At 41.2% G+C, this 19,600-nt stretch overlaps 1 protein-coding gene and 1 long non-coding RNA gene across 3 annotated transcripts in view; one reads left to right on the forward strand and one right to left on the reverse strand.

Moving 5' to 3' along the window:
- The window catches only part of LOC109268043 (STARD3 N-terminal-like protein), a 56,373-nt gene extending 42,545 nt beyond the window's left edge, over positions 1-13,828 (reverse strand). The window contains exons 1-2 of one of the 2 annotated variants that reach the window (XM_019451122.2): positions 13,611-13,828; positions 4,445-4,709 (exon numbers count right to left, since the gene is read on the reverse strand). The gene's annotated coding sequence lies outside the window, so the exon portion shown is untranslated. The remainder of the gene's footprint in view (positions 1-4,444; positions 4,710-13,610) is intronic. The other variant, XM_019451120.2, reaches the window with a different exon arrangement.
- Positions 13,829-14,011: 183 nt separating this feature from the next.
- The window catches only part of LOC109268045 (uncharacterized), a 102,954-nt gene continuing 97,365 nt past the window's right edge, over positions 14,012-19,600 (forward strand). Inside the window, exons 1-2 of the long non-coding RNA XR_002080438.2 lie at positions 14,012-14,218; positions 16,327-16,451. This is a non-coding gene — a long non-coding RNA (uncharacterized LOC109268045). The remainder of the gene's footprint in view (positions 14,219-16,326; positions 16,452-19,600) is intronic.

Consider the following 19,600-nt stretch of genomic DNA (forward strand, 5'->3'; position numbering starts at 1 on the left):
TGGCTCAGTCAGTTAAGCATCCAACTTCAGCTCAGGTCATGATTTTATGGTCCATGAGTTCAAGCCCCATGTCGGGCTCTATGCTGACTGCTCAGAGCCTGGAGCCTGCTTGGGCTTCTGTCTCCCTCTCTCTGTGTCCCTCCCAGCTTGCACTCTGTCTCTCTCTCTCTCAAAAATAAACATTAAAAAAAATTTTTTAAAAAGGAAGAAAAGATAATAAAATGAGAAAAATCAATAATCTGTAACCCTTAGTTGGAATAACAGAATCATGTCAGAATCTTCAATGAATGCTAAAAATTATTATGAAGCTGTTGAGAAATAGGATCTTCACAGTCTCAAAGTATTATCCCTCAGATTATTTAATAATTCCATTGGGGATAATACACCTTTATAGTGAAGAGATCTAGCAGCCACCGTCTGTACCAAGTAATGAGGCGGCACCACCAATACTGGAATAAGCAGACATTATATATCTTCTGACATGAAGTAGGAGGAAGTACGTAACACCAATCATCTGTTATGATACACCCTCACCGAAAATGTTTCACCTGATTTCAGTCATAAAGAAACACCCAGACAAACGCAGCATTTGGAACGTTCTCCAAGACAGGTACTGTGGACTGTTCAAAGAAGTCAATGTGGTTAAAAACAAAATAAAGAACAGAAAAAAGGAAAAGTGCTGTGGATACTCTTCAAACTTAAAAAAAGCATAAAGAGACACAACCATCAAATGCAATGCATGAGCCTAGACTGAAATTGAATTTAAAAAAAAAAAAAAAAAGGAAGAGAAGTTACAGAAGACAATTGGGGAATTGATTATAGCTTAGTATTCTGGTTATGTAGGAGAATGGCCCTATTCTTAGGAAATGCATGACGAAGTCCTGAGTAGTTAAGTGTCGTGAAGTACACAGCTTAACCTACAAATAGTTCAGAAAAACTAAGGACAGAAAGATGTTTTGTAATAAAGTTGCTCTATTTATCTACCCACCCATCCAGCATCTATAAACATACATATGATACAAATATATTTACATGTAATGTATATACAGTATGCATATGCGCATGTAGCATATAAAGATATTAAAGAGAGCGCAGGCAAATTTTCATGCAAAAAAATCATTAAATTGACTTTGCTACAGTGGGGGCTACCTTTTTTGAGTACAGAGGAACCAGAATCATCCTAGAAAACGGCTTAAACCAGTTTTTCTATAACGAAGAATGCACTACGATTTTGTACACATTTGCATAATAATTCTGTACATGATAGTTTGAGACACAGTGACAGACTAAAAGGAAAACCTCTATAAGTGCTCAGGACCCCCAAATCATTTTACCCATTATATAATAACTATCAAATTATCCCCACACAAATGAAAACTGGCTGAAGACTTCTAAAGTGCTTGTGACTGTAGACAGGAGTCACTCTGTCTGAACTTTCAGCCCGTGTCAAATACCTAAGAATGGCCTTTTTGTTGTTGTTGTCACGAGGCCTAAATGAAACAGCGGAGGGTATACTGAGCGAGAATTCAGGGTCTAAAGTTTGCTTAGGTCTTTAATGAAAATGTGCATAAGATAGCACTTTTCTGTAAGCTTTTCCAAGCCAAATCTGTCCTTCATTCGGTTCCACAGATTTGTACCCAGACACCTCAGGAAAGAATTTTACAAGGCATCATCCACTGAGGCTCAGCCTCAGTGCCGTTTTATTCATGCAGATGATTTCTTTCTTTTTCTTTTCTTTTTTCTTTTTTTTTTTAAAGCTTATTTATTTCAGAGAGGGAGAATGAGAGTGAGCGAGCAGGGGAGGGGCAGAGAGGGAGAGAAAGAATCCCAAGCAGGCTCTGCACTGTCAGGGCAGCCTGGCTTGGGGCTTGACCTCAAGAACTGTGAGATCATGACCCGAGCAGAGATGAGGAGTTGGACACTCAAGCAACTGAGCCACCCAGGTGCCCCCGTGCAGCTGGTTTCTTATAGTAACACTGGTACCTACACTTCCACACCACTTCCTTCTGTCCTTTCTCTTCACTTTAAGAATTTAGAAATGTCCAGCTCCATAGTGATATCTCTATATAATGTCCATGGTTTTATTCCAAATATTTATTTTCTGGGTCTCATATTTTCTACTGTTCTTTACTCACTTGGGATATAATGAAAGCTTTCGTTCCATCCTGATAAATCTACTCGCTCTTCGCTACTACACTTTCTGCCCCAAGCACACACATTCAAGGCTCTCTGTTAAAACCCCGTCATTTCCCACGGCCTTGTCTCATTCAATGATTCCTGCTAATATCAGCAGACCAAAGTAACTGTACATAAGCAGGATTTAACCTTTCAACAGTATGCTTCAAGACTAAGATTTATTTAGAAATTAATTACCAATGGCTTGGAAAAACTAAAGCAGAAAACAAATATGGTGTTTTTAAGTCAGTCCTCTAATAACACTAATTTATCTCCCAAGCCCACACCTGTTTTTAGAGAAACTTAATTTTATGTTTATTTATTTTTGAGAGAGAGAGAGAGAGAGAGAGAATCCCAAACAGGCTCCATGCTGTCAGCGCAGAGCCCAATGCAGGGCTCAATCTCACAAACCATGAGATCATGACCTGAGCTGAAATCAAGAGTTGGGTGCTTAATGGACTGAGCCACCGAGGTGCCCATAGAAAAACTTAATTCTCTAAGTGATTTTGGCTTGGGTTATGATCTTGTGGTTCATGGGATTAGGCTCCACACAGGATTCTGGGATTCTCTCTCTCTCTCCCTCTCTCTGCCCCTCCCCCCAAATAAATAAAATTTTTTAAAAAAAGAAAAAAAAGAAATATTAGATTTAAAGATGGCTGGATAAATGTATACTGATGTTCTTGTACTTTATGAGGCAAACCAAAACATATACCGAGAAACTGAATCTGGATGGGCACTACAAAATTTTAAAATTGTCCTTGATAATTTCTGAAAACTCAAAGTTTGCCAGGAATATAGCACGTCTACTTTATTTATTCCACAAATACATCTTGAGCACCCAAACCGTGTCAGGCCTTCCTCTGAGCACTGAGCTTATTTTCTAAAGTAAGGGGACAGAAGATAAACAAAAAAGCATTGTGATTTTAAACTGGGAGTGGTCAGGATGACCTCCCTGAGAAGGTGGAGCAAAGACCAGCAGAAAGCAAGGCAGGTAGAGGGAAGGATAAAGGGTAACATCCCGAGGTGGGGTGAAGTTGGCCGCGTAGGCATCCAGACAGGTCACTGGCTTTCAGCTTTGCCGGAGCTAAGTAACAGAGCTGGAGACCAACATGAGAGGGTAAGAGAGAAGAAGGGGCAGAGGATCTTACAGGCCACTGTAAAGACTTTGATGAGATAGGAAGACTGGAAAGTTTTCACTAGGCGAGAAACCTGATTCAACTGAAGCTTTAAGAGGCTCTCTAACTGAACCACAGAAGCAGGAAGACCAATTCGCGGATTACGGCAACGATTCAGGCAACAGGTGACGCATTGACTTGGGAGACTACAGTGGTAGCAGTGGGGGCGGTAAGAATCGATTGGTTCTAACTACAGAGCCAAAAGCATTTGTTGATGGACTGGATATGGGGCGGGGGAGCGCAGGGGGGATAAAGGAAGGACTAAAGGAGAACTTTCAGAATTACAGCCTGGGGAAATGGAAGGATGGAGTTGCTATTTGCTGCAATGGAGAAGACAGTCTCAGCGCAACTTTTTTTTTTTTTTTTTTTTTTTTAATTTTTTTTTTAACGTTTATTTATTTTTGAGACAGAGAGAGACAGAGCATGAACAGGGGAGGGGCAGAGAGAGAGGGAGATACAGAATCCGAAACAGGTTCCAGGCTCTGAGCTGTCAGCACAGAGCCCGACGTGGGGCCCGAACTCACGGACCGTGAGATCATGACCTGAGCCGAAGTCGGACGCTCAACCGACCGAGCCACCCAGGCGCCCCTCAGCGCAACTTTGAGGAAGAACATCAGTTTAGTTTGGACACGTAAAGTATGAGATGCGTATTAATATCCACACTGACAGTGATCATTATTAAAGTAAATAGTAAAGTACGTTAAGTCAGGAGTTCAGAGGAGAGGTCTGAGCTAGATATAGAAATCTGAGAGTTGATAGCATATAGATGGAAGTTAAAACCATGCAAGAGACCAGAAATTTGAATATTCTCCCTTCTTTCCATAAAAGATGGAGAAAAAACAAAGTGCCTTTATTTGTAGAATAGAAAATAATTAAGGGGGGGGGGTCCTCTTTAAGTCCACTAAAAGTTCCCATGTTGTTAAATAATAAGCACTGACCACTTACAAAATGTAAAATACCAAGGACATTTAAAAGGATTCAAAGGGCAATGCAAGAGTCCCCATGCTCTTAGCAGAATCTCCATCTAGTTGAGGAGACAGATAGATAATAGAAGGGAATGACTGAAGAGAAAGAAAGGAAGGAAATCAATGTACCCTTGACAATAACCATGCCCCTGGGTGGTGCCAGGTCTGGGGGAAGATGAGTCAGCTGGAGACTGTCAAGGACTTGACAACATATATTTGTTCTTCCATAGATCACAGGTTGGCAAAATGGCAGCATGCCACGGAGTAGCCAGTCTTGTTGGGTAGTTCATGCTGTTAGCTCAGTACCTCTGCAGGGATTGACACCTTGGTAGCCAGTTATGTCACCAGCACTGGCTGAGTCAGATGGCTGGCATGTTACGGCTACATCTTACCACTGTTCCAAAAAAAAAAAAATATATATATCTGTCTCAAGTTGGGCTCTGGCAAACAAGAACATTCTTTCACTTGTCCCATCTTTTTCAGAAACTGCTATCTGGGCCCCGAATGAGTGGAACAACAAGGTGTCTATAGCTACCTTCCACAGCCTCTCTCCAAATTCTGATTCTCCTCCAATAGGTCTCTTCTGGTGCTCAGATATTACAGCTTTTCTCCCTCTCTCAGCTTCAGCTCTAACTTCTATACTCAAATATTTCTTTTTTTTTTCAATATATGAAATTTATTGTCAAATTGGTTTCCATACAACACCCAGTGCTCATCCCAAAAGGTGCCCTCCTCAATACCCATCACCCACCCTCCTCTCCCTCCCACCCCCCATCAACCCTCAGTTTGTTCTCAGTTTTTAGGAGTCTCTTATGCTTTGGCTCTCTCCCACTCTAACTTTTTTTTTTTTTTTTTTTTTTTTTTAATTTCTTACACAGCTCCTCTACAAACAGCTTTATTTTAATCTTCTAGGTCACAGAAGCTATACATAATCCCATTTCCCTTCACGAGTCACACGGAGTCATTTCCACAGGTGTAAGACTGCTTTTTCTGGTTGCTGACTACCCACCATTTTCCAGAACATTTAGCTTTCCTTAAAAATCACAAGAGATCAGTAATAAAATACCTGGTGGTTATTATGGAGTTACCACTATTTTTCCCAATTTGGACTTCATTAGTACTGTCAACCATCAGTATATGGTAATTCAGAGAACCATGCTGCTCCTAAGTACCTCACATTCTCATGAATATTTCAAGCTTCCTCTTAGAGATGCGCCTCCAGCTTTAGCAACAATGGCGATGGCGTCAACAGTCACATTACTATCTAGACAGATGACATCTGCTGGAGATGAAGATGTGACCGCCAGTCAAGCTGTGAGCCGGACCTGGCCAGTCGGAGGCTTGCCGCCCCCTTCCCCGGCCTTGGCATGTGCACTCTGCTTGCCTTCCCCCCTCCCAGAAGCTGCTCCTAAGATACAGCCTTGAAACAGAAACGTGGTGCCGAGGCTATCTGGACTGGGTATATGACTGACTGAACTCACTCAGGGCCTCTACATCAACTTTGCAGATCCTGGAGGGCGGGTGAGAGAAGCCACTGTCTTGCAGGTGCTCAAGACAGCCTTGTAAGTAAGCTCCTTTGCTCCTGAAGACGCCACTACCAATGTGAAGTGGTCTGCCTCTTTCTTCTTTCTTTGCTCTCTCCCTGCCTTACACATATAGGGGCCAGTTTCAGATTACACCCAGGAAGCTCCCGAGGAAGTCGTGAACCAACAAAGTCCCTCAATTAAGAAACCTGAAATATTTAGCAATGCATTGGAAGACCTCTCTGCACCGGTACTTACTGCAAGCAGTATTCAAACAGAAGCTTTCAGTTCTCAGAACAGAACCATGGTCTTATTGATCTAGATGTGAAAATCAGTACCATCCCAAGGCAGGGAGTTCACTGATCTGCCAGGAGTCACAGGAAAGTAGCTACAAGAGTTCACTTCTTTTTTCTTTAAAAAAATTTTTTTTAATGTTTATTTATTTTTGAGAGAGACAAAGCATGAACAGGGGAGGGGCAGACAGACAGGGAGACATGGAATCTGAAGCAGGTTCCAGGCTCTGAGCTGTCAGCACAGAGCCAGACGTGGGGCTTGAACCCACAAACCATGAGCTCATGACCTGAGCCGAAGCTGGATGCTTAACCAACTGAGCCACCCAGGCGTCCCAAGAGTTCACTTCTTTTAGCAACTACCTGTCTTCATCTCAATGACTAGAACTAAGAAAGAATGTGTTCATGGCACATTCTCCATAGGCCTCCCCAAACTTACATTCTCTATACAGGAAGACAGAAGCTAAACTCAAGTAGCCAGCTGATGAGGAGACAGCAAAGCTAAGGTGGCTATCCAGGGGCGAACTGGGTTTCTCTTCATTCAAAAGCACAAGACTCCTTCCATGGAAGAGGAGAGAGAAGGGTTCCCACAAGTGTCCATCCTGTACTCACTGCTCCTGCAGGGGCTCCATAGCTGGCAAAAGTGGCGCACCAAGCGTAATGCCAGGGGAGATAAAACATCAACTGCCCCTGGAGGTAGCCAATTTCCTAATTCACAAACCAGAGCAAGTCAGTAAGAAGTGCCATTCACATCTTCACCCAACAGGCAAAAGTTACATGTTATCTCCTACACTTGTTTTTGTTTGTTTTTATAATCAGACATATTTCTTATTCTGTCCAGAAAATTTATTTTTTGCTGAGAAAATCCTGATTATAAAAATGAACATTTTTATTTTTTATTATTTTTTTACTTTTTAAGTTTTTTAAATTTTTTAATTTTTTATTATTTTTTAAAGTTTATTTATGTATTTTGAGAGACAGAGTGAGAGCATGTGCATGTGAGCAGGTAAGATGTCAGCACAGAGCCTGATGTGGAACTCAATCTCAGGAACTGTGAGATCATGACCTGAGCCAAAATCAAGAGACGGACACTTAACTGACTGAGCCACCCAGACGCCCCCTTATTTCTTATTTGGAAGTCCTTGCTAGTGGTATGGCTTTGGACAAGTCACTTAATTTCTCCAAATTTCAGTTTCCTTATTTGTGTTAAGTAACATTACTATTAGTAAGTTCCCTTCTTTTTTTTTTTTTTTTTGCTTCAAATTTTTATTTTATTTAAATTCTAGTTATTACACATATAGTATAATATCGGTTTCAGGGGTAGAATTCAGTGATTCATCACTTACATACAACACCTAATGCTCATCATTAAGTGCCCTCCTTAATACCCTTCACCCATTTAGACCATCCCCCATCAACCCTCAGTTTGCTCTCTATAGTCTCTTCTGGTTTGCTTCCTTCCCTTATTTTTCCTTCCCATATGTTCATCTGTTTTGTTTGTTAAATTTCACACATGAGTGAAATCATAAGGCATTTGTCTTTCTCTGACTTATTCTGCTTAGCATAATACTCTCTAGCTCCATGCACGTCATTACAAATGGCAAGATTTCATTCTTTTTAATGGCTGAGTAATATTCCATTGCATATATATATACCACATCTTTATCCATTCATCAGTCGACAGACATTTGGGCTCTTTCTCCTATACTTTGATATACAAAGATGGCACACAGTTCCTAAAATAATTATTAATCTTTATCATGGATGAAGGTCTGCTTGGTGCACATGGTATATAAGGAAAGTCAATGGCAACATTTTGATGCCTGGATTAAAAAAACAAAACAAAACAGTACCCTTTTCTTTTTTCATCAGACTTCTTAGGTGGTCACATAGGAAATTCAAGATATCAGCATGTCAGACTCACCTGTGCTTCAGAAAACAAAACACACACACACACACACACACACACACACACACACACACACACCACTAATTTATAAGACTCAATGCAACCACAGGCTAATACAGCCAGAAAACAGAATCACAACCTCATAATAAGAATGGGCTCAGAGCATGTTACAGAGGCAGAGGATATCACCAAAGTAGTAGGATCTCCATAAGCTCACAAGGTTTGAAAAGCTCAAAAAAGGTTTGAAACCAGCTCTATTATTTCCTCTCAAATAATTTAATAAGAGACAAGCAATTACAAAGTCAAAAAGAAAATTATAAGAAAGACTTAAACATACATATATTGATGTATAACATACACTACCTGTAAATATTTCAAAAATGTCTCAAGTAGGAAAAATGAACCAATAATAACCCATAAGATCTTGTGTACAGCATTATTATGAAGACAATATGTTAAATTTGATTCTGCTGTGAGCTCCATTTTCCAAACTGATTGATGACCATGTCATTCCCTTAATATCTCTTATTGGACTCTTCCACAGTTTTCCCAATCACCACTCATTCACATTACTCTAGTAATTCAGACTCGCTCATCTACAAAACATCCTCCATGCTGGTATCATGCTAGTTTTTTCAAAATGAAAACCTGAATGAACCATTTCATCCCTCTATTCAAAACTCCTTTTCTCTCACACCCAGGGCTCTAGCCATACAGACGTATTTTAAGTTCCCTGTACAGGAGGAGGTTTCACCATCTATACCTTTTCCTTCATGCTCCCTCTTCCTAGAGAGCCTTTTCTTCCAAGCACTTCAACAACAGCAATAATAAGCCTATTCATTGCTCAAGGAAGCTTAAGTACCACTTCCTCAAAGAAACCTTCTGAATCCAATTGGATAACATACATGCCACATATCTTTAATGGCACCTCAAATCTTTCATATACATTTCACATATTGCTTACATGTCTTTTTCTCAGTACTATACCAAAAGCTCCCAGAAGACCTGTCTATATTCTTCGCAGGCAGGGAAATGCCTGGCCACATGTTAGGCATTAGATTTGTTTGCTCAATTCATGAATTACAAATATCATCATATAAAAGTATGGGATCTGGGTATTTGTTAACCAAAATGAAGCAAGTCTACACACGTCTGGCATTTCAATATATGATACTGAATGAGCCAAGAATATTCCATCTTTAATGAACTATAACTGACAAAACAATTAATCAAAATGCCCCACATTAATTAATTTGGTCATCTCTTTTTCCAATGTATTTTGAATGCTATTTACTGAAATCATTCCAAAACTCTGCTCCAAAGCTCCGCTGATAGGCTCATATGTGGCTGCCAGGATTTCTGATGCCGGGCATCAGAACCCAGGACACGTGGCTGTTGCGAACCAGGAGTACAAACCAGGCTTCTCAGCCCAGTACCACAGGTGCCCCAGGCTGGCCTCTCTGGCCCTTTCTCATCTTAACATTAACAAGTGGAGTTGCTTTTACTTTTTCCAACACCATAAACACAGAGAATGATTTTCTGGGGGGACAGTGTGCCTTAAATATTCACAACCCAAAGATCTGAGTTCCTCTCACAGGATCCCTTGGTAAGTCAGACCCTTAACTGAAGCAGGAAAGAGGTTCCGTTGAAGCAAAGCCAAGAAAAGCAGAATGGTGCTTCTCTCAAAGATGAAATCGTAAACGTGTAAACAAAACCAAAGGTCTCTACAATCTACAAAAAACTGCATGTGTAACACGAATTGATAAGTGTCTTTTAAGCTCAAAGAAATATATATTTAACACCCATATATAAAAGAATGTATTACCAAAGATACCAGGATTGGTAAACTGTCAGAGAAATACTCCCAGAGGGGCTGGGAAAGAGGTTTCCATTAAAGACACAGGAAATATCTCGTTAAATAAGCACCACAGATGGACACAGAGGGATGGGCAGAGTTTTGGCTGGATCTGTCCATCTAGAAGGCATTCCAGGCAGAACACGAGCAAAGACACCAAAGTTGGAAAGGCCAGGAGTCCAGTTGGGGCAGTGGGCTCATGGTGGAGGGGTGGCACTACAGTCAAATCATGACAGCCCAGATCTCCAGAACATGGACATCAGTGGCACCAACAATCTTGAAGGATGGAGATACTCGGTCAAAATACCCAGCAATTGGCTTAAAGAGCAAAAACTCTCTTTTGCCTAAACTTAAGTAGTTTCCACATGTAAGAAAGAAGGCAATTCCATGAACATAATTCTAATTTGACTGATGACAGGCAATCTCTATTGAGCTAGAGAGTCAAAAAGCCACAACAATGTGAACTTAACTATTTGCGAGTTTATTATTATTCACCTACCATATCCCAATCATAACTGAGAAGCAAAGCCTGGAAATAAATAATGGGTATTTTTTAAACTGTAGGAACATTTTTGAACCATAGAATTCACGAACTGATTCTTCCTTATTTTTACAAATGATAATTACCAAGAAAGAGAAGTTATATCCCTGAGCTAACCCAAGGGCTTCCTCCATTCTAGGAAGAAACTCCACTTGCTAACAGAAACTATGAGGCGGCCACTCTAGGCAATGTTCCCATACTGTTAAACACAACATTAAAGCTGGGAAACCAGTAACAAGCTTTAAGTTCCCTTTCAGAGACAGGTGAAATTAAACCTTAAATTTTAAAGTCATTTTGAAACCACTGTCTTTCTCCTAACTAAAAGCAAAGATTCATCCAGCAAGTTTGCACCTGCTCGCCACTGAGAAAAGGGAAAGAAAACAATGGATTATTTTATCCCAAGGAGCTTACTACCTTGTATGAGTTTTGGACAATAAGCCCGTCATGTTGAAATATTGTATTTTCATAGATGCAGAAATCTTATGTAGTATAACAGAAAAACAATTAGGCTGCGAATCAGGAAGGTGAGAGAATTTGGTGGCAGTTAAGTCTTGAAAATCACTGAACAGGGGCGCCTGGGTGGCTCAGTCGGTTAAGCGTCCGACTTCAGCTCAGGTCAAGATCTCGCGGTCCGCGAGTTCGAGCCCTGCGTCGGGCTCTGGGCTGATGGCTCAGAGCCTGGAGCCTGCTTCCGATTCTGTGTCTCCCTCTCTCTCTGTCCCTCCCCCGTTCATGCTGTGTCTCTCTCTGTCTCAAAAATAAATAAACGTTAAAAAAAAAAAAATTAAAAAAAAAAAAAATCACTGAACATCTGTGGCCCTCCACAGGCCCACCTCTAAACTGAGAGGGTTGAATCATGACCTCTGAAATGCCATTTCAAAAAATTTAATTTCAGATAGTGGAGATGTATAGCTGCTGCTTCATATCCAGGGAAGCAGTGAGGCGGAGTGGCACGGAAGAGGCTCTGTGGGCAGGCCTACTGGAGTGCCCAAATCTACGCTCACTCAGTACTAGCTGGATGGCCTTCAGTGCACGCTTCCTTTTTGCTCAAGAAGGGATAATATTTACCTCTGCAATATGCTGGAAGGGTTAGAATGTACGTAATGCACCTGGCACATTATACGCACTAAATAAAGGTGGACGTTAAGTCCCTGGCCAGTGATGAAAGTCCTGATGGCAAACGGTAATCCACTTGACAACACAGTTTCCTAAAACTCACCGTGGAGAATGGCAGGGATTGAGTACCAGTCCTTTGCAAAGGGTGAGCACATAAATACTGGAGGACTCATAGGAAGGAAGGATAAAAGCAGGGAGCTGATGATAAGCAGCAGAGGCTTAGAGTCCTGCACGTCATAATGACAACCAGGAACACAACAGCATGGGATACAGGCAAGAGGACAGATTTTCAGCGAGAGAGAGGACTACTGGTGAAACAACACAAAACAAAACAAACCATAATGAATTACTGCGATGATTTCATAACCGAAATAAAGCAGAGAGCTGGCTACAGTCTATGAGTCTCACTAAATAGCAGGTCTTGGCAATACACAAGCCCTATTTCCTTTGCCTGTCTGCAATCCTTACTCAGGGTTCAGATGATCCTGCCCGTGGCTCCTGCCCACCTCATTTGCCCCACCCCACCTCACTGTCTCCTAGGTTTACCGCACTCCGCACGGCTCCTCTTCTACCCCTGTAACATGCTAAGCCCATTTTTCCTTTAGTTCCTTTGCCCTGTTATGTCTGCCTGGAAACGTCTACCAGATCTTCCCATGCTGCCTCATTCCACACACTCAGGTCTCGCCAAACTGTCAATTCCTCAAGGAAGTCTTCCGCGTCCACCATATCTAAATTTCCCTCCACCCCCCCACATCCCAGTCACACTCTACCCCCTTAACTTGCAGTATTTTTTCTGGCATTTATCATTATCTAGAATTGTCATTTTTGTTTACATGTTTATCGTTTCTCCACCAAAATGGAAGGCCCGTGAGGGCAGGAAGCTGACCTAAATTCTTCAGCACTCAATCCCCCAACACCTTAAACCAAAATGTGGCACAGAGATGATGTAGGATCAGATGTATTCATCTGATGAACTTGTTCAAAGAATAAACTCCGATGATTAAAACTGCCATCCTTCTGTGAACATAAGGAATAGTCCATTTTTATGAAAATACAAAATATATACGTATGCATATGTTGTACAGTACACTTTTTCACTTTATGAGCATGAATCCATACGTAAAGCAAAGGTACTGTAAGTTTTGTTTTTCGAGATCCTGCTTTTAGAAAGAGAGGGTGGATGAGTAGATGGTATATAGATGGGAATTATCTTTCAGAACCCTTCTCAACAATGACTGTGAGGTAAACAAACCGAACTAATTCCAGTATATTTGAGATCAGACCCGTTACTTTGTTACCTTGCTAAACTTATCCCAACTATTACTGAGTCAAGTGATGAATTCAGTGATTCCATCTGTGAAACAGAAGACAAATGACATGGTGAATAACTGGTGCAGTAATGGGATGGTAAAGGAAAAGTTCCACAATGTTAACCCGTATTTGGACGAAAAGGGGGGGGGGGGGGGATCTTTCTAGAAAATCCTAAACAAAAATAAGCATGCTGCTGAGATTTCAAAATATGGCCGGATACCATGAGTGGGCAAAGCAGTGAAATGAAACTGTGGCCAGAACACTCATAACTTGCGCTTTTTCCATTTTGTTCTGCTTGAAACACAGATTTTTTTTTTTTTTTTTTAATGAATAAAAGAGGTCAATGATCGACCTTGTCTGTATAACCCACGCATCACCCCAGTCACCATTCTTGGTGACTCTGGAGGGCCCATGGCGCCAGCACGGGGCGGGACCCCACCGAGGGCTCCTCGGGGTCCGCAGGGTGAAGGAATGGAGACTCACAACCTGTATCCATCCCCCGAATCCCAGCCCAAGCAGCGGAACGAGGTGGGGCTCGGCATTCTGCAACTTCACTTTTGCATCCTTTATAAACACAGCCCGCCTAGCCCCTCCTCCTCCCCGGAGGACCGCACAGCGCTCAGCAAACACCCGAACGCCCGGGCTCTGGCCTCCGTTCACGGGTCTCCCCTGAGCCCCGGGCAAGTCATCTGATCCCGGGTGACTCAGTTTTCCAATCTGTCAAATAGGGTGACGAGAAACCCAGCCTACCTCATCGGGTGGTTTCGGGCCGGCAGCCCCAGGCTGGCCCGGGGACAGCGGTTCCGCGGTTGAGCCCGCGGAAGCCCTAGCGGGCGGAGGGGCGGGGCTTGGCGGGGCGGGGACGGGGGACCAAGCCCAGCAGGCGACGCGCAGCCCACCGCCCGCAGCCAGCAGCCCCCGGACCTCCTCTTGTACCGGGCCCGTGACGTCAACACGCTGACGTCGACGCACAGAAGCCCATCTCGCCCGAGGGACCAAAGACTGGGCTGGGGCCCGCCTGCCTCCCGTAACAGAGCCAGCGATTGGTGAATGGGTCTATCGATCATTTGCCGCCCAGTAAGCAACGCCGGAAGGCGGGAGAGGGCGGGCTCGCCTCGCCCGTGTAGAGGGTGGGAATCTGGAATTCGGTCTCTGAGAGCTGCGGGCTGGTTGGACTTGCCCGAGTGTTGTCCCTTGCCGTTTTATTAAGAGGCTGCTTTCCCGTTATTGGCGATTCTGCTTCTTCCGCTTTCCTCCTGTCTCTTGGTGGGGATTTAGGTTCCGGCTCGTGGAAAATAGTCGTGGCCTGGATTTCAGGGCCCCTGGCACCTCGCACTGAGCTCTCCAGGAATTAAAAAGTAGGACCTTACATTGCTCTGTTCAAGCGTCACCTTCACCCTGAATTCTCAGGCCCCCAGACCTATTTAGGAGACCTTTTCTCTGTGCTCCTGTCGCATATCTAACACTTGGATCTTAATAGTAGTCACATTTAATTATATTTGTATGTTTGGCCAGGAGACTGAGCATCTTTTAATTATTGTTATTTTTCAAATTACTTTTAAGTTTAAATTGAACTTTTTACCAATAGATGCTACAGTTATAACGTTCAAATATTTAAAGATGTAGAAGGCTACAGAGTGAAAATTCTTCCACTACTAGTTCCTCGGGCACTCAGTTCACCTATTGGAGGCAACCAGTGTTACTCGGTGAATATTCTTCCAGAGACATTCTAAGTGCTATTATTAATTTTAAGTTACACAGAATAATAAATGGAAACATTACAAATTAGAATAAAATCTTTTTCAGGCATTAATTACAAACCCAGTCCCTATAGGATGACCCCTAGTTCCTATGCATTTTGTGTAGGTATTTTTTTCCAATCAACATTCTTTTAAACTATTGCACGTTAGTCCTCAGAACCAATAGTCCAGAACCAATAGAAGCAATTTATGACTTCCTTACCCTTCGATATGTAATTCCTTTCTTTTCGTTTTTCTATCAGAAGCATCGCTACCTTCAACATAAGTCGAACCTATACCCAAGCGTTTTCTAGGGTAGAAATACTAGCAAGTAAATGTATTGGATAGAGAATGCACACTTTAAATCTTCATAGTAGATCCCCTTCATTTGTCCTTTTAAGTAGCTGTTACAACTTACGGTCCTACTGGTAATATATGAGCAACTCTTTCCCTGCATCCTTGCTAAAATTAAAAAAAAAAAAAAGATTAAAAAAATTTTCTGAATTGATTAGTATAAAAAAAATTTTGCAGGATGACACGTGTGCAAAAGAAGTGCAGTCATCATGTGTCCATGTCTTGGTAACAAAGTGAATGAACTTCTGTAACCATTCCCTAGCCCAAGATTTTAAAAGTTCACCAGGAACATAGACTCTCTCCTCATCCTCGTCTTGGTCATTGCTCTCCTACACACAAATCGCCCCGATTCTGAATTTTACCACCAAAATTAGTTTTGCCTGCCTGAACACTTGTAAATGGACAAAGACAGTGTGTACTCTCATGTGGCCCTTTTTGCTCAGTAATATATTTGTAACATTGATCCATATTCAAGAATGTAGTAGTTTATTTTTTGTGTATACTTCCAAGATGTCTCCATTTATTCTGATACTGCTTGACGTTAGGTGTTTGCACATAGTTACATGTTTGGTTTGGGTATATCCCTAGGAGTAATCTTACTATGGCACTGGATGTGCATATGTCCACTGTTGGTGGACATTGCCAAGTAGTTTTTTGGTTTACCAATTTACAACCCACTGGCAGAGAATGAAAATCCCTGTTGCTCTTCATCTTTGCCAACACTTGATATTCTCAGTTTTCTTTTGTGCTCATCCTTTTTTCTTTGTTTTTTTTTTTTGTTGTTGTTGTTTTCAATTTTATTGAGGCAAACTGAATATACAAAAGGTTCCATCTATATACGTCCCCTTGCCTTTGTTGTTGTTCTAGCTAAGAGCACATAGCGTGAGATCTACCTTCTCAACAGGTTTTGTATTAAAATTTTTTAAATGTCTATTTTATTTTTGAGAGAGAGAAAGACAGAGTGTGAACAGGAGAGGAGCAGAGAGAGAGGGAAACATGGAATCTGAAGCAGGTTCCAGGGTCTGAGCTGTCAGCACAGAGCCCAATGCGGGGCTCGAACCCACGAACCGTGAGATCATGACATGAGCTGAAGTCGGACGCTGAACCGACTGAGCCACCCAGGCGCCCCGCTTCTCAACAAGTTTTTAAGTGTACGGCACCTTGTTGTTAACTGTAGGCTCTATGTCATACGGGAGAGCTCTAGAATTTATTCATCTTGTATATAACCATAACTGTATAATCATTACAAAATTCCCCACTTTCTCCTGGCAACCACCATTCTAATCTCTGCATCTATGAGTTTGACTATTCTAGATTCTTCATATAAGTGGAATCATGCAGCATTTGTTCTTCTGTGACTGACTTTTTTCCAGGCATAATGTTTTCCGTGGCAATGCGATGTCTTCTGTTCCTCACACCAAACTTCATGAAAGCCCCAAGCTGGTCTGGTCTTCAGTGTCTGCCCTGAGGGTAATCATCATGAGGGGACCACAAGCAGGTAAGAGGTGCTACAGTGACTCTGAGTCACCTTTTGTTCCTTTCTTTGTGCATCCCCACTCAGACCTCGCTTCAGATGTCCCCAGACCTGGAACCTGAACCCGAAAACTTCTCTGCCCCCTCCAGGTTCAGGCTCTGGGGATCCATGTTTGCCTAGATGGCCAGGATACGTTTTGGCCCTGGATTTTGTATTCCAGAAATCCCTAGGAATGGTCTGAGTGAGACAGATGCTATACAGAAAAGGTGATGCTTGAACTAAGTAAAACAGTGTCAGAGGAAGATGTCTCTGATTGTACGACTGGTCTATCCCATGCCTTTTAAGCAGTTAGAACTAGATAATGCGATCATTTGTTACCCAATTAAATTTGGAAGGCCAGAAATGCATGGATTAGCACTTTTGCTTTTGCTTCAAAGCAGTTGTTACTTAGATAAAAGGACACTTAAAATGAAAAATAAGTTCCGATACAAATGAAGAGGTATAGGTAATATTCGCTTCTACTTTTTAAACACTTGAAAAATGAGTCCATCCATGATGTCACACAGGGTAGGATTTCCTTCTTTTTTCAAGGATGAATAACGTTCTCCCAACAAAGGAAAGCCCTGGATCAGATGGCTTCACTGGTGAATTCTATCAAACATTTAAAGGCTTAGCACTAATCCTTCTCAAACTTTTCTGAAAACTTAAAGAGAAGCAGTAGTTTGCTTGGTACAAGGCCTCATCGTACAAGGCCCACATTACACTGCTCCCAAAACCACAAAAACACACTACAAGATAAGAAAATTGAAGGTCCATATTTCTGATGAACATGGATGCAAAAGTCTGTAAAAACAAAAAAACCTAGATGCAAAAATTTGTGACAAAAGTTCTAGCAATCAGAATTCAACAGCATATTAAAAGGATCATATACTGTGATCAAATAGAATTTATTCCTGGGATGCCATCAATAAACATGATATAGCACATGAACAGAATGAAGCATAAAAATCATATGATTATCTCAGTAAATGCAGAAAATGTACTTGATAAAATTCAACATCACTTCATGTTAAAAACTCTCAAATCAGGTATAGAAAGAATGTACCTCAATGTAATGAAGTCCATATATGACAAGCCCACAGCTAACCTCATGCTGAGTGGTAAAAAATTAGAAACTTTCCACTAAGATCAGGAACAAGACAGAGGGGCCCTTTCTCACCACTTTTGTTCAACTTAATACTGGAAGTCCTAGCCAGAACAGTTAGACAAGACAAAGAAATAAAAGGCATCCAAACTTGAAAAGAAGTAAATTGTCTCTGTTTGCAGATAATATGAACCATATATATAAAACTCTAATGATTACACACACATATGTACGTAGGCGCACACACACACACACACACACACACACACACACACCTGTTAGAATGAATAAGTGAATCCAGAAAAGTTGCAGGATATAAAATCAACATGCAAAAATCAGTTGCATTTCCATACACTAACGGTGAACTACTCAAAAAGGAAATTAGGAAAATGTTCTCAGTTACATTAGCATCAAAACCAAAATATGTCAGAGGTGAATAATTTGTACACCGAAAACGATAATACACTGATAAAACAAATTAAAGGAAATATAGAGAAGTGGAAAACACCTTGTGTTCATGGATTGGAAGCGTTAATATCATTAAAATGTCCATACTACCAAAGCAATCTGCATATTCAGTGCTATTCCCATCAAAATTCCAAGGGCGTTTTATGCAGAAATGGAAAAATAGTCCTAAAATTTATGTGGAAGAGCAAAAGACCTAGAATAGCCAATGCAAAGAACAAAGCTGGAGGCATCACACTTCCTGATTTCAAAATATATTACAAAGCAGCCATAGTTGAAATAGTATGATACTGGCATAAAAACAGACTCAGACTAATAGAGCATAATAGAGAGCCTGGAAATAAACCCACATGTATATAGGGAACTAATCTTCAACAATGGTGTCAAGAATACAGAATGGGAAAAAGGTCATCTCTTCAACCAATGGGGTTGAGAAAACTAGATATCCACATGTAAAATATGAAAATAACCCCCTACCTTACAGCATACACAAAAACCAACCCAAAATGGATTAAAGCTTTAAACATAAGACCTAAAACTGTAAAAACTCTGGAGGAAAATGGTAAAAATTTCATGATGTTAGTGTTGGCAATAATTTCATGAATATATGGATATGGCATCAAAAGCACAGGAAACCAAAGCAAAAGAAGATGAGTGGGACTACATCAGACTAAAGCTTCCTTCAGTAAAGGGAGAAAGCAGAATGGAAAGGCAACCTAAAAACTGAGGAAAATATTTGCACACCACATGTCTGATAAGATATTAATTCCCCCCACTTCCTAAAATATATATAAGGAACTTGTACAAATATTTAACAAAGAAAACAAGAACAAACACAAATAGCCCCATTTAAAAATAGGCAAAGGACTTGAATAGACATTTCTCCAAAGAAGACATATAAATAGCGAACAGGATATATAAAAAGCTACTTAACATCACGAATCATCAGAGAAATGGAAATCAAAACCACTATGAAATATCACCTTATACCAGTTTGGATAGATGTTAGTAAAAGATAACAAATGTTGACAAGGATATGCAGGAATTAGAACCCTTGTATGTTGTTTGTGGGAATGTAAAAATGGCATAGCCACTGTGGAAAAGAGCATGAAGGTTTTTTTGTGATGTTGTACATTCTGATGCATATGTAAGGTATCACATTGTTGATTTAATTTTCATTTCCTGGATGATAAAAAAGAATTTAGCATTGTTTCATATGTCTGTATGCCATTTGGATATTCTCTTTTGTGAAATTCCTGTTCAAGTCCTTTGCCCATTTTAAAATTAGGCTATCCATCTCTTATTGATTTCTAAGAGGTTTTTCTATACTTTATTTTTTTTTTAATGTTTATTTTATTTTTGAGACAGAGAGAGACAGAGCATGAACGGGGGAGGGGCAGAGAGAGAGTGGGGGACACAGAATCGGAAGCAGGCTCCAGGCTCTGAGCCATCAGCCCAGAGCCTGACGTGGGGCTCAAACTCACGGACCGTGGGATCGTGACCTGAGCTGAAGTCGGATGCTTAACCGACTGAGCCACCCAGGCGCCCCGGTTTTTCTATACTT

Source organism: Panthera pardus, unplaced genomic scaffold, assembly GCF_024362965.1.
Source record: "Panthera pardus isolate Hobbes unplaced genomic scaffold, ASM2436296v1 HiC_scaffold_8, whole genome shotgun sequence".
Taxonomy (NCBI): domain Eukaryota; kingdom Metazoa; phylum Chordata; class Mammalia; order Carnivora; family Felidae; genus Panthera; species Panthera pardus.